The 16182-nt window shown below is 45.6% G+C and overlaps 1 protein-coding gene across 1 annotated transcript in view; it reads left to right on the forward strand.

The window, feature by feature from the left end:
* Positions 1-1758: 1758 nt before the first annotated feature.
* The window catches only part of PLA2G5 (phospholipase A2 group V), a 34577-nt gene continuing 20153 nt past the window's right edge, over positions 1759-16182 (forward strand). Inside the window, exon 1 of the mRNA XM_049878143.1 lies at positions 1759-1795. The gene's annotated coding sequence lies outside the window, so the exon portion shown is untranslated. The remainder of the gene's footprint in view (positions 1796-16182) is intronic.

Below are 16182 nucleotides of genomic sequence, written 5' to 3' on the forward strand. Positions count from 1 at the left end.
TTAACTACACTTTTCTGGGTTGTTTAAAAAGTCTCCCCCCACCTCCAACCACTGAGACAAAAAATTTAGTATTTGTCTTGTGTCAAGGACTATACCAGTCAAAGTAACCTGTTGCCATCAAGTTGATTCCAACTCATGGCAACCCCATGTGTTACAGAGTACAACTACTCTGTAGGATTTTCTTTGTTGGAGCTCTGGTGGCACAGGGGCTAAGAGCTCAGCTGCTAACCAAAAGGCTGGCAGTTCTAATCCACCAGCTGCTCCTTGGAAACCCATGGGACAGTTGTACTCTATCCTACAAGGTTGCCATAAGTCAGAATCAACTTGACGACAATGCATTTGTTTATTTTAATCTTTTTGGAAGTAGATCTCCAGGTCTCTCTTCTGTGGAGTAGTTGGGTGGGTTTGAACTGCCAACCTTTAGGTTAGCAGCTGATCACAAACCATTTGCACCACCCAGGTTCCTTACCAGACAAAGTAAGTGCTGCCAATATGAATAAACAGAGTCCTTCTAAGCTCATGGGAGGTCTGGTTAGCTGGGTGATTCTGGGCAATTTACTGGACCTCCCTTTCGGAAAAAATAAGACCTCTCCCATAGAGTGATTGTCTATATTAAAGAAGACAAATTATGTATTGTGCTTAGCATACTGCCTGGCACACAGTTTTTACCCATTGCTGTCTAGTTGATTCTGACTTATAGCAACCCTATAGAACAGAGTAGAACTGCACCGTAGGGTTTCCAGGGAGCGGCTGGTGGATTTGAACTGCTGAGCTTTTGCTTAGCAGGAGAGTTCTTAACCACTGTGCCACCAGGGCTGCATAGGAAGCACCCAATACATGTTAATTGCCGCCATTATTATTGTGGCTGCCACTGTCATCGTTATTCCTGAGCCTGTTCCCCGCACTGCTGCTCTGGACTTACCTACTCCTGCACTTCTGTGATGTTTTCCAATGGTTTGTGTGCTCTCTTGCCTCCCTGTTAAACTCTCAGCTCCTCTAGGGGAAGGACCTCATTTTATTCATGTCTGTGCCCTGGGCCCAGCCCAGTGGCTGGCACAAAGTAGGTCCTCAGGAAATAATTTTAGAATGAACGACACCCACACATATCTGTTCACGAGTCTCTTCTCTCAGAGCTCATCTCCAGAAGTTCTGTGGCCCCCAATTTGCTGCGCTGATATCTCCCACTTGCTCCACGCTCCACCCCATCTGCTGTTTCCCTGCCCGCAGGGGCATCCCATCCTCAGGCTCCGTGTTTAGACTCCCGTCTCACCCAGGTCATGACTGTCCCAGTCTCCAGGCCACAATCTCTACCCTTAGCTGGCTGTGGGTCCTTAAGAGAGTTCTGAACCCAGGGCCAAGGGGGAGTGATTACTTCAGGCTGAAGGGATTATCAAAGGCCTCTGAAGCCTGATGAGGCCATGACCCAGAAAATGTGGGACTGAAGTTTCCTCCACTGGAATTCTCTTGGCCAGTGCCCAGGCCCCTGCAGCAGAGCAACCAGCCCTGGGATCTCCCTTTTTATTGGGCATCTGCATCAGTTGGGGGCTGAGCACGGTCACATGTGGCTGGCTCTGGCAGAAGTTTCTCCTCACTGCCTCTCACTCTCATTATAATTCTCGGCTTTAAGAATTCTTGAGGACAAAACTTTGCTTCTGCAGAACCCGCAGCCTGTGGCCCCCAATGCTCCGACCTGAGGCGGGGAGCCAGCAGGGCCCAGGGCTCCAGGCTCTGCCTGATGAAGAGGCTGCTACAGGGACAGGCCACAGGAGCAGGAGTTGAGGCCAGGGGCAAGGAGGTCAGTCACTGTTACGGGACCCACACAAACTGCGGGGGGCGGGGGGGAACAGCTGGAAAGCGGAGACTGCGGAAGGTGGGCTCTGGAGAGACACAGGGGTAACCGGGGGGGTGGGGCAAGACACAGGCCCATTTGAGGAGTCTCCTTAGAGCTGCTCAGCCCCTTTTGCCGTAATTCATCAAACTTGTTGAGCTGGTGTGGTTCTTAAGGAGGCTAGGCTACATCTAAATGGAAGATGGGGGTTACCCAAAAGGCCATTCGTAAAATTAGGGGTAAAACTGTGGCAGAGCTATGAGCGGGGTTAGAGTTATGACTTGTGTTTATGCATGTCTGAAGCCTTGCCTGATGTTCCTTTTAATCCAAATCACAAGAAAATATTTCAGCCCGGGAAAAGGGATTGTCACCATCACCTTAATATCCGCTAACCTTTAATGGGTATCCACAATGTGTCAGATACTTTGTTTCATGTAAAAAGAAATGCACAGATGGGTCAGACCCTATTCCTGGCCTTTGGGGTGGTCCCCCCCCCCCCCCGCCTTCTTCTGTCTCTCACTCTAACCTCCTCCTCCTTGTCCTTGACTCCCAGGGACCCCTCTCTGGAAGAGAGTTTAGCTTTGGGCTAAGTATGTGAGACCTCGGGAGTCACACTGATTAGTTTCAGCTCACAGTTTTGTCACTTAGCAGCCGTGTGATATGGGAGAGCTATTTCTTTTCCTTTGAGCCTCTGTCTCCTAATCTGCACGCTGATTTGGATAGTCCTAGTACTTAGCTCACGGAATTATTTTTTAAGAATAAAATGAGGTAAGATGTGTAAAAAAAAAAAAAAAAAGAAAAGAAAAACTGAGCATGGTGTCTCTGCTCAGAAGTGATTTCTAATAGTCATTCAACAAACATTTTCTAGGACCTAATTTGTGCCATACAGTACAGTTGGTGCTGTCATTGATTCCATTCAACACCCAGTAAATATGTATCAAGCCCTATGCTGGGCACTGGAGATGTCAAAATAAAAGGCACAGTCCCAATCCCCAAAGAGCTCACGGTCTGGTGGGGAGACAGGTGCTGGGATGAGGGAAACCATGGGGTGCCGGGAGAGTGCAGAGAAGGGGGGGACCCATCTTGTTTGGGGTCGAGAGATGGTTCACAAGAAGATTTTTTGGCAAAGGTAGACCTGGTTAGCTTCCTTGTTGTTTCTCCCACTCACAGGTATGTTCCTACCCCAGGGTCTTTGGACTTGCTCTTCCCTCTGGCTGGATCACTCTTCCCTAGGCTATCTATCCTACAGCGTGCTTCCTCACTCCTTCATTGTTTGCTCAAATGCTGCCTCTTCAATGAGACCTTTATAGACCACTTTATTAAAATAACTGCTCCCACCATCACCGCCCCCAAACACACACACATTCAGCCCTCCCATCCCCCATCCTTTCTTTATTTTTCTCCATAGCTTTAATCACGACCTGGACTACTATATAAAACCAAAAACCAAACCCACTGCTGTCGAGTCGATTCCGACTCAGCGACACTATATATTTTACTTATTTACTTGTCTCAGTGGGTTGGGTTTTATTGTCTGTTTCCTCCAAACAGAATGCAAACTCCATGAGGGCAGAGTTCTTGTCTGTTTTGTTCACTGTTGTGTTCCCAGAGTCTAGAACACAGCCTGGCACATAATAGGTGCTCACTAAATAGTTATTGAATGCAAAATGTTATTGATTGAATTGTGTCCCCCCAAAATGTGTGCCAACTTAGCTAGGCCATGGTTCCCAGTATTGTGTGATTGTCTATCATTTTGTCATCTGATGTGATTTTCCTATGTATTGTAAATCCCATTTCTATGATGTTAATGAGTCAGGGTTAGAGGCAGTTATGTTAAAAAGGCAGGACTCACTCTGCAAGATTAAGTTGTATCTTGAGCCAATCTCTTTTGAGCTATAAGAGAGAGAAGCTTCCCCCCCTACACTTTTAGTTTGTTTGTGTCTCGTCTAAGGTGTGTCTCTTGTAGGCAGCATATAGATGGATCGTGTTTCTTTATCCAGTCGGAGACTCTCTGTCTCTTTATTGGTGCATTTAGTCCATTTACATTCAGCGTAATTATAGATAAGTTTTTAAGTGTTTAGTGTTGTCATTTTGATGCCTTTTTATGTGTGTTGTTGACAATTTCATTCTTCCACTTACTTTTTTGTGCTGAGATGTTTTTCTTTGTAAATTGTGAGATCCTCATTTTCATAGTATTTGACTTTATGTTTGTTGAGTCGTTGCGTTTTTCTTGGCTTTTATTTTGAGTTATGGAGTTGTTATACCTCTTTGTGGTTACCTTAATATTTACCCCTATTTTTCTAAGTAAAAACCTAACTTGTATTGTCCTATATCGCCTTGTATCCCTCTCCATATGGCAGTTCTATGTCACCTGTATTTAGTCCTTCTTTTTGATTATTGTGATCTTTTACATATTGACTTCAATGATTCCCTGTTTTGAGCATTTTTTTAAAATTAATCTTAATTTGTTTTTGTGATTTCCCTATTTGAGTTGATATCAGGATGTTCTGTTCTGTGACCTTGTGTTGTGCTGGTATCTGATAGTATTGGTTTTCTGACCAAACAATTTCCTCTTTCCTCTAGTATTTCTTGTAGCTTTGGTTTGGTTTTTGCAAATTCTCTAAGCTTGTGTTTATCTGTAAATATCTTAATTTCACCTTCATATTTCAGAGAGAGTTTTGCTGGATATGTGATCCTTGGCTGGCAATTTTTCTCCTTCAGTGCTCTGTATATGTCATCCCATTGCCTTCTTGACTGCATGGCTTCTGCTGAGTAGTCTGAACTTATTCTTATTGATTCTCCCTTGAAGGAAACCTTTCTTTTCTCCCTGGCTGCTTTTTAAAATTTTCTCTTTATCTTTGGTTTTGGCAAGTTTGATGATAATATGTCTTGGTGTTTTTCTTTTTGGATCAATCTTAAATGGGGTTCGATGAGCATCTTGGATAGATATCCTTTCATCTTTCATGATGTCAGGGAAGTTTTCTGTCAGGAGATCTTCAACTATTTTCTCTGTGTTTTCTGTCCCCCCTCCCTGTTCTGGGACTCCAATCACACGCAAGTTATCCTTCTTGATAGAGTCCCACATGATTCTTAGGGTTTCTTCATTTTTTTTTAATTCTTTTATCTGATTTTTTTTCAGCTATGTTGGTGTTAATTCCCTGGTCCTCCAGATTTCCCAGTCTGCATTCTAATTGCTCGAGTCTGCTCCTCTGACTTCCTATTGCGTTGTCTAATTCTGTAATTTTATTGTTAATCTTTTGGATTTCTGCATGCTGTCTCTCTATGGATTCTTGCAATTTGTTAATTTTTCCACTATGTTCTTGAATAATCTTTTTGAGTTCTTCAACTGTTTTATCAGTGTGTTCCTTGGCTTTTTCTGCAGTTTGCCTTATTTCATTTCTGAGGTCATCCCTGATGTTTTGAAGCATTCTGTAAATTAGTTTTTTATATTCTGTTTCTGATAATTCCAGGATCGTATCTTCATTTGGGAAAGATTTTGATTCTTTTGTTTGGGGGGTTGTAGAAGCTGACATGGTCTGCTTCTTTATGTGGTTTGATATCAACTGCTGTCTCCGAGCCATCACTAAGATATAAAAAGAAAAAATAGTGATTTATTCTATATTTGCTCACTGAGTCTTATCTTGTTTTGTTTTCTTTCAATATACGTGGATGGGCTACTAGATTGTGCTGTCTTGTTTGTTGTAGCCCTTGACTTACTTATGACCTATTACCAGCTGGTTTGGGCTGTTGCCAGATATATATTCCTGAGTCTATTCACCGTTCTTGAGTAGAATCTGATTTTGGGTCATCAAGTGTGTACTGCACCCTAACACCTATCCACCTCGAGAAGTAGTGGTGATAGTTGTGTGCACCAGATTCTATTAGCAGCTGGGGTTCACCCTCCAGGGGGGGCAGGATGCTGACAGGCTTCCCCCAAGTGTCAGTGAGGTAGGTGTGTCTCTATTCCTATAGCACCTTGGTGGGAGGGCTCTGCAGCTGTACCTTAGGCCCCCAATGCAAGTACCTCTACTGATTGGTAGGTGTCACCCTCCTTAGACCCCTAAGGCAAGAGGCTAGGTGGCCTGGGGGGAGCATCAGCCCTCAGTTCCCTGTTGTGGGTCAGTTAGGGCTCTGTTGAATAAGCAGAGATATGAGACCTGGGGAACTTGTTTTCCAGTAAATCCACCAAAAAAAATGCAGTCAGATCCCTATCAGAACTGCCTTTGCATTATTACAGCTACCTTGTTCCCTGTAAGGATGAAAGCCCGAGATTTGGATCATATATGCTTGGCTGTAGCTGGTTCTGTGTTTTTAGTCCAATTAGGGAAGGATTTTTGGTTTCTGGGTTTTTTGTGGTTGCGTCTCTCAGGCTGGAAGAATGGGTTAGGAAAAGACCAAAAAAAGAAAAGGAAAAAGCAAAGCCGTGGAGCCAGAGCCATTCTCCCTCTGGCTCAGGAAATTCCAATGTTAATGAAGCCGCCTGGGAAGGGGAGGGGAGGGTTCAGAAAAACAGGAGAGAGAACACCCCGGAATATAGCCAAAGTTGCTTATCTTGCTTGGGATGACTATTTTATCTGAGATTTCCGAGGGGCATGTCTCCTACGTGTGCTGGCTGTGTGAAGATTGCCCCCGAGGTTCTGGCCCTCTGAAGCCGTGATCAGATCCTTTGCTGCCAGTCCAAAGCCCAGCGTCAAGGTTCCCCTGCTGGGACGCTGCACTCCCGGCTCCAAAATCAGTCGCTGCCTCCCGGGGACTTCTTGTCCCGCCAGCCACGTTGCTGCACCTCCCTCGCAGACCGGCTGGGCCCCCTCCTGGGGTTAGTTCAGGGGAGTAGGGCTGCGCCCCCTGTTTGCACCGTGACCAGATGCCGCGTTCAGCTCCCCTGCGCCCAGTCCTAAGCCCGGTGCCAAGGTTACCCGACTGGGACCCTGGTTCCAGGCTCCGAAAACAGTCGCTGCTTCCCCATAGTTGTTCGTTCTCTGTCTCTGTCACTCAGGTCAACTCTTTAAATCTGTGTTTGTTGTTCAGGGTTCGTAGATTGTCATGTATGTGATCCATTGACTTGTTTTTCCGAGTCTTTGTTGCAAGAGGGATCCGAGGTAGTGTCTACCTGGTCAGCCATCTTGGCCCCCCTCCTCCCCCCCTACACTTTTAACTCAGTACTGAAGTCACTCCGAGGTTCACCTTCAGCCGAAATTAGACAGACCCATAAAATAAAATGATACTAAATGGGCACACCAGTCCATGGACAAGGTCGAGAAGGCAGAAGGGGACAGGAAAGCTGGTAACTGGGAACCCAGCGTCAAGAAGGGAGAGTGTTGACATGTCGTGTGGTTGGCAACCAATGTCACAAAATAATTTGTGTATTAATTGTTTAAGAAGAAACAAATTCGCTGTGTAAACCTCCATCTAAAGTACAATAAAAAAAAAAAAAATTAAACCTAGAATAATTACCCATAAAAAAAAAAAGAGAGAGAGAGAAGCGAACAGAAAGACAGGAGGACCTCATACCACCAAGAAAGTAGTGCCAGATGTTATAGGGGCATTTCAAAGGCTTATTCCTATTTTCCCCCTGTCCTAACAGACAGACCCTGGATTATAATCTTGAGTACAGGGACTAATGGATTCAGCTTTCCATCTGTTTGCTATAGTGCCTACCTGGACCTCGGTCCATAGCTCAGGAAATGTTTGCTGGGTTGGACTGGGAATGGAGAGAAAAGGACCACCTAGAATTGTGAGGTCTCAGGCTCATGAGCCTAGAACATTGAGTGCCATTTGAATCTTGCCAGTCAGAGCAGTAGCCTGCTCTAGGGTTTCTCCTTCTCCAAAGAAGAGGCTACATTACAGCATGGAAAAGCAAGTGGGCTTTTGCAATGCAATGGGTTTTTCTTGTATATGATTCTCTGGTCTTCTGCCAAAAATGATTGGTTGGGCCATATTTTGCCCCATGATTGGTCTATTTTACGTACCTTGCAGGAATTGGTCAATTTATTAGGCAAATAGTGGTGTGTAAAACCATTCAGTGGGATTAAGTTACTTGCAGGGATTGGTTGACTTTGCCATTCTGCTGGGCTCATGTAAGGGCCAATCCCACAGAGGTTCAGCGGGGACCTCACTACCATCAGGAAGAATCTGGAGTGGAGTGCATCCGTTGGACCCAGGGTCCCTGTGCTAAGAACCTCCTAAACCCAGAATATGTATTCAATGTAACATTGAAGACGATGAATAGCGGCAAGCACAGCAGAGCCGAGCAACAGAGAAACGCGGCAGCAGTACAAGCGGCAGGAATCACGAGACCAGCGGCAGATGGCTGCAGTGGGCTTGCTGGCCTCTGGAGAAAGAGAACTGAGCGCCTTTGGGCAAGAGGCTTGCTGGCAGAGCTAAAAGAGTTGTAACACTTGTCTGAGCAGGCTGCGCAGAGGCCTAGAGGGGCCTGGTGGCAGAACGGCCTGTAAGAAGTATGCAGAGTCAGCGATGATGGCAGAAAGTTGCTGCTAGGACGGCAGCAGCCAAGCACTCTGCTACACTGGCCATAAGTTGGGCCATTGGCAGTGGAGAGGCTGATGGCGAGGAGGCCAAAGTAGAGAAGGGTATGTGTATGATTGAGAGAAGGGCCTGCCTGCAGGTACAGCCCAGAAGGGTCATCAGCTAGCAATGGCCAAGAAAGAACTGAGAGCTGTCCTGGTTGGAAACTGTCCTCACTGACAAAGCTGATCCTGTCTCCTGAGTTGTAGCCTGTTACTTCCCTAATAAACCACACAACTGTGAGTATGGTCTGTGAGTTCTGTGTGGCCATTGCAATGAATTATTGAACCCAGCAGAGAGAGAAGTAGAGAGTACATGGAGGGGGGAGGGAAGGGGGTAGAGATGGCTGGTGTCAGAATTGGTGAAAAGATTGGAGAGAGGAGGTATGTCTGACTTCCACTTCATAGAAACCAGCTTTGTGCTGATCCTGATTCTTATGCCCCACAACGTTAGACCTGCAAGGGATCCTGGAAATCAGGCCCAGCTGCTCACTTAACAGATGAGGAAACTGAGGCCAGAGACAGGAAGTGCCCAAAGTCTAAATGAGTTTGGGGCAGCCAATGTCAGAGGCCAGGGCCTTGCAGGGGAAAGGGGAGAATGAAGAACAAGCCTGTTCCTGGGACGGAGTGTATTCTGGTCTTGCTTTGTATAGGTGGTAAGAGCTGAGTCTACCTGCAGAAATCTACATGCTGTCCTCAGAGTTCCCATACATGCTGTGAAAGTTGTACTGGCTCAGGAACCCCTGTCACAGCCTTGGGGCCTGGACAGAGTTGTCACACTGCCCCAGAGCCACACCTTGGAATTCTGAGACTACAAAGTGGTGAACACCCAGGAGGAGACACACCCACATATTAGTAGTGCCAGATCCAGGATGTGAAATTGCAGGTATTTCTTTCTTTGTACCTTCTCACAGTTTCCAAATTTTTTATATGGTATACATGTAAAAGGGCACCAAAAAGACAGAAAAGAAAAAAAAAGACCAAAATGGATGTCAGAAGAGACTCTGAAACTTGCTCTTGAACATAGAGTAGCTAAAGCAAAAGGAAGAAATGATAAAGTAATAGAGCTGAACAGAAGGTTTCAAAGGGTGGCTCGAGAAGACAAAGTAAAGTATTACAATGAAATGTGCAAAGACCTGGAGTTAGAAATTCATGTGTCCCCTCAAAATATCTGTCAACTCGGCTAGGTCATGATTCTCAGTATTGTGTGATTATCTACCATTTTGTCATCTGATGTGATTCTCCTGTGTGCTGTAAATCCTATCACTATGATGTAATAAGATGGATTAGCAGCAGTTATATTGATGAGATCTATAGGATTAGATTGTGTTTTAAGCCAATCTCTTTTGAGATATAAAAGAGAGAAGTAAGCAGAGAGACGTGGGGACCTCATACCACCAAGAAAGCAGTGCGGGAGTAGAGTGTGTCACTTGGACCTGAGGTTCCTGCACTGTGTTGCTCCCAGACCAAGGGAAGGCTGATGACAAGGACCTTCCTCCAGAACTGACAGACAGAGAAAGCTTTCCTCTGGAGCCAGGGCTCTGAATTCGGACTTCTAGCCTACTGGACTGTGAGAGAACAAACTTCTCTTTGTTAAAGCCGTCCACTTGCGGTATTTCTGTTACAGCGGTACTAGATGACTAAGGCAAACACATTCAGCATTTCTTAAGCTGAAAGAACTGAGGAAAAAATTCAGTCCTCAAGTTGCAATATTGAAGGATTCCATGGGCAAAAAATTGAACGATGCAGGAAGCATCAAAAGAAGATGGAAGGACTACACAGAGCCACTGTACCAAAAAGAGTTGGTTGACATTCAACTATTTTGGGAGGTAGCATATGATTAAGAACTGATGATACTTGCTATGGATTGAATCATGTTCCCCCCCAAATATGTGTCAACTTGGCTAGGCCATGATTCCCAGTATTGTGTGGTTGTCCTCCATTTTGTGAACTGATATAAATATCCTATGTGTTACAAATTCTAGCCTCTATGCTTGTGGTTATGACTCTATATGGGCGTGAACTATTATGTTAATGAAGCAGGATTCAATCTACAGGATTAGGTTTTATGTTGAATCAATTCCCTTTGAGATATAAAAGAGAAAAGCAAGCAGAGAGGAGAGGGACTTCCTACTACCAAGAAAGAAGAGCCGAGAGCAGAGCATATCCTTTGGACCTCGGACCACTGTGCTGAGAAACTCTTAGGCCCAGGAGAAGATGAACGACAAGGACCCTCCCCCAGAGCTGACAGAGAGAGAAAGCTTCCCCTGGAGCTGGTGACCTGAATTCAGACTTCTAGCCTCCTAGGCTGTGAGAGAATAATTTTCTGTTTTTTTAAGCCATCCACTTGTGGTATTTCTGTTATAGCAGCACTAGATAACCAAGACAGTACTGAAGGATGAAGTCCAAGTTGCACTGAAGGCATTGGTGAAAAACAAGCCTCCAGGAATTGACAGAATACCAAATGAGACATTTCAGCAAATGGATGCAGCGCTGGAAGCGCTCACTCATCAATGCCAAGAAATTTGAAAGACAGTTACCTGGCCCTCTGACTGGAAGAGATTCATATTTGTGGCCATTCCAAAGAAATGTGATCCAATAAAATGTGGAAATTATTGAATATCATTAATATGACATGCAAGTAAAATTATGCTGAAGATCATTCAAAAATGGGTGCACATCGACAGGGAACTGCCAGAAATTCAAGCCGGATTCAGAAGAGGCCGTGGAACCAGGGATATCATTGCTGATGTCAGATGGATCTTGGCTGAAAGCAGAGAATACCAGAAAGACGTTTACCCGTGTTCCATTAACTACGCAAAGGCATTCAACTGTGGGGATCGTAACAAATTATGGATAACTGTAAAAATGGCACAGGGGTGGCATCTGACCTCTTCTAACTTCACAAAGGGAAGGAGAATCAAGATCAACAGCCCAAGGCTGATTCCTATGAGGCAGAGTGTCAGACATGCCTCCTCTTTCTGCCATCTACCGATTCTGACACCAGCCGTTCCTCCCATGACATTACTTCTCTGCTGGGTTTGATAACTCATTGCACAGAACTCATAGATGATACTCACGATTATGGGGTTTATTAGGGAGTAACAGGTTACAGTTCAGGTTAAGGAGCACTCAAGATACCGTTCTTCCATCAGGAGAGCTTCTATCTAGCTGTGCTTGTAGGCACACCTCTTTCTGGCCCTTAGCCTCTGCCCTGCTCAGGCAAGTTTTACAAAGCACTTTTAGCTTTGTCGATAAGTGTCCCAAGGTACCCCACCCCACCAGTAAGCCTGGGCCCGAAGGCCCTCAACTCTAGGTCCATGGGGTGGCAACTTCTGGCTCCACCAAGTGCCCGGAGGCACTCTCCTCTGCCAGCAAGTCTCTTGCTCAAAGGGACTCAGCTTTCTTGTTCTGTGGGCTGAGAAGCCCACTGCGCCATCTTCTGCAGGTCTCTCCTGACACTGTTTCTCTGCCACTGCTTCTTGTTGCCTTCAGTGTTACAGCTCTCGCTCTCTCTCCTGGTTCCAGGAGCTTCTCAGTGCAGGGATCCCAAGTCCAAAGGACGTACTTCACTTTTGGCTCTCCTTCCTGGGTGGTGGTGGGACTCTTTCCTCCCCACCCCCCCCCCCCCCCCCCCGCTTAGGGATGGGTCATTTCAAGCCCAGCAGGATGGCAAAACTGACCAATCACCTTGATGGGACACAATTCCCCTATTTGCACAGTTCCACCCAGTCACTTGCATGGAAGTTACAAGACCATGGCAAGAAAGATCACACAAAAGTAATCAATCGCACCACAATAACATTGTGAAGAATAAGAATTCTAGAACACTGAATTATACTCCTGAGGAACCTGTACATAGACCAAGTGGCAGTTGTTCAAACAGAGCAAGGGGATGCTACATTGTTTAAAATCAGGAAAGGGGTGTATCAGGGTTATACCCTTCTACCATATTTATTCAGTCTGTATGCTGAGCAAATACCCAAGAAGCTGGACTATAAGAAGAAGAATTTGACATTAGAATTGGAGGAAGACTCATTAACAACACAAGGAAAATATTAGTCCAGAAGACTAATGGGCCACATGAACTGCAGCCTCAACCAGCCTAAGCCCAGAACTGGATGGTATCCAGCGACTACCACTGACCACTCTGATAGGAATCACGATAGGGGGTTCTGGACAGAGTGGGAGAAAAATGTAGAACAAAATTCAAATTCACAAAAGAAGACCACAATCACTGGTCTGATTGAGACTATGGCCCCCGGACACCTTGCTAACTCAGAACTGAAGCCACTCCTGCAGTCCACCTTTCAGCCAAAGATTAGACAGGCCTATAAAACAAACAATAACACATGTGAGGAATCTGTTTCTTAGTTCAATCAAGTCTACAGGGCCAAAAGGGCAACACTTGCCCAAAATCAAAGATGAGAAAGCAGGAAGGGACAGGAAAACTGGATGAACGGACACAGGGAACCTGGGATGTAAAGGGAAAGGGGGAAGTGCTGACACATCGCGGGGTTTGCAACCAATGTCACAAAACAATTTGCGTATAAATTTTTGAATGAAAAACAATTTGCACTGTAAACTTTCACCTAAACCAAAAAAAACCAAACCCATTGCCATCAAGTTGATTCTGACTCGTATCAACTCTATAGGACACCGTAGAACTGCCCCATAGAGTTTCCAAGGAGCACCTGGTGGATTTGAAAGGCCAACCTTTTGATTAACAGCTGTAGCTCTTAACCACTACATGAATGGGGTTTCCAAACTTTCACCTAAAGCACAATAAAATTAAAAAAAAAAAAAAGAAGAAGATTTCAGAGACGGGTGCTCTCCCTGTGGACAGGAGGAATCAGGGAAAACTTCCAGGAGGAGGAGGATTCAATGCAGGCTTTCTGCCAGTGGGCCCTGGGCAATTCTGTCCAACTTGCAAGTCTGAGGGGTGAGGTTGTGGGGGGGGGGGGCAGCAACCCTTTGACAGTTTTTGATGTTTCAGCAGCTCAAGTTCTTAGTTCTCAGCATGAGAGAGTGTCTCTATGGCTGCCCACAGTAGGGCTTGAGCCTGCACTTCGTAGACACAGTGAGTGCCAGAGAAGGCACATGTTAACACGATGTGTAACTCATTCCATAAAAATTTCTCGACCACTTACCATTGGTCAGGCGTTGTTGTAGGTGTTGGGATCAGAAATGAACCAGAGGAGAATCCTGCCCTCAAGAGTCTCCCACTCTACTGGGGGTGCAAGTAGTTGGAGTGTCTTTAATTGCTGAAGTGTGAATAACCAGAGAGAGGGGAACTGGGGGAACTGGGTTGTGGGGGAGATGGTAAGTTTGGTTCTGACATTCCTGTAGAGCTTTGAGCTATAGTGTCAGGCATTCAAAGTGTGGCTGGGCCGTGAGTGAGAATTGAGGAGCCATGCAATCACTCAGCAAAATCTTACTGAGCACCTACTATGTGCCAAATGCCGGGGGTACAGAGACAAGGCAGACACAGTACCTAGCCTTATAGAGTTTTCAGTTTAGTGGAAAGACATAATAGTAACAATATCTGTAATAGTTATTTACTGAGTACCTACTATGTGCCAGGCACTGTATCAAACCCCTCTGCCTGCATCATCTCATTGACTTATCACAATAACTACATGAAGGCAGTTCTGTTATTATCCTGTTTTACAGATGATACAACTGAGACCTGGAGAGGTTAAACAACTCGCTGTAGGTAACACAGGTAGTCGGAGGTGAGACCCACACTTGAATTGGTCTGTCTGACTCCGAAGCTCAGGCTCTTTGTCCAACATCGTTCCTTCTCTTCACTCATATATTCCATCGTCTGTTCACTCGATATTATCTGTTGAGTGAAAACTTTGTCCCGGTCACTGCTCAGTCCCAGATACCTCCTTGGTGTCTACACAGAAATAAGAGCAGAACCATTGAACGTGCGTTAACTCACTCGGGGAGAAAGAAGTAAAAACAGAGAAGAGCAGGCTCCTGAGGGCAGGTCCCTGGGAAAATGCCTGCTTGTGGGGGGACATCAGAGATTTGGGGTCCGAGCAGCAAGAGGACAGTGGCACAGTGCAGCCTTGCAAAGGCCAGAGGGAGAGAGCGTTTGGAGAAGGAGGCAGCAGGTAGCAAGGTGGGGTGTCTCCAAGAGGTTCAGGAGGCGAAGCCTCAGCTTACACAACACCAGATTTTGGGGGATCTCTGACAGAGCTGGGTTTCACTGGCTAATTTTTGGAAGCAAATTGCCAGGCCTTTCTTCCTAGTCTTAGTCTGGAAGCTCCACTGGAACCTGTCCATCATAGGTGTCCTTGCTGATATTCCAGTATCACAGCAACACCCAAGCCACCACAGTACAGCAAACTGACAGATGTGTGGTACTTCAACAATGAACGCAAATACACCAAAGATCTGAGGATGGCACAGGTCCGGGCAATGCTTCATTCTGTTACACATAAGGTGGCCATGCAGCTAACACTAATCAGAGAGCAGGCTCAGGGATGTGGCAGGGGGCAGAAGCTGGGCAGCAAAGAGTTAAAAACAGAGTGGGAGATGAGGACGTGGAGGCTTCCCTATCTAGAAATTTCGCTTTGAGGGGAAAAGAAAGCCGGACAAAGAGGTCATCAGAGGTCAAGGAAGTGTTTCTTTTCCTTTTCTTGGTTTTACTTGGTTTAGGGTAAAGAGTTCTGTGTGTGCTGGTTGGCAGAGGAAGGAACTGATCAAGAAGGAGAAATAAAGATGCAACACGTCTCCATGACACTTACTGCTACTTGATGCGTTACATATTTATCTGACCTAATTGCAGTCTGTTTCCCCCAACCAGAAAGGAAGCTCCACGAAGGCAGGGACTCTGGAGGGAAATACATGGTGTGTTTACACCAGTGCCTGGCACGTAGTAGGCCCTCAGTAAATATTTGTTGTATTGAATCGAATTCACAGGGTTCCCTGAAGACCCTAATGGTTAGACCCTAGGAAGAGAAGGATTCATGGGGACCTGAAGGAAGGGTTTCTCTCATGCTACTGTGGGGAGAGGAAGGAACCCACATTCACATCTTTTCAGAAAAATGTATGTGTGGGGTGAGGGTGGGGTGAGGATTAACAAAAGTGGAGAATGGAGAATAATAATTGCAACGTAGGTTCTAGTGAAAACACTCTATAAGATTAAAACAAAACTAACAAAAAAACTAGTTACTGTCCAGTTGATTCCAACTCATGGGGACCCCACGTGTGTCAGAGCAGAACTGTGTTCCACAGGGTTTTCAAGGCACTGATCTGCTTCTGCAAAGATTACAGCCAAGAAAACCCTACGGAGCAGTTCAGCTCTATAACACATGGGGTTGCCACGAATCAGAATCGACTCAAAGGCAACGAGTTTCTTTGTTTTGGACCTTTCGGAAACAGGCCCCCAGGTTTTTGTTTTGCGATGACTCTGGGTTTGAAACACCAATCTTTCAATTAGTAGTCAAGCGCTTAACCGTTCATGCCGCCCAGGGGCTTCTCTGTTTATTTATTAGTGCTATGGAGACTGATAATCGCTACCCAAGTCCTAGTGATAGCACAACAACAGACTCAAACATGCCAACAATCATGAAGATGGCACAGGACTAGGCAATGTTTCACTCTATCATACGTAAGGTCACCATGAGTTGGAGCTGACTTGACAGTAACTACTAACAATACCAACATGTCCTAGTGAGAACCTTCTGTAAGGTTGTTGTTGTTAACTGCCATTGAGTCCACCCCTGACTCATGGTGACCCCATACAAAGCAGAACAAAACACTGCCATGTCCTGTGCCATTCCCATGACTGGTTGTGATCCATAGGGTTTTCATCGG

The sequence above is a fragment of the Elephas maximus genome, chromosome 3 (genome assembly GCF_024166365.1).
Source record: "Elephas maximus indicus isolate mEleMax1 chromosome 3, mEleMax1 primary haplotype, whole genome shotgun sequence".
Taxonomy (NCBI): domain Eukaryota; kingdom Metazoa; phylum Chordata; class Mammalia; order Proboscidea; family Elephantidae; genus Elephas; species Elephas maximus.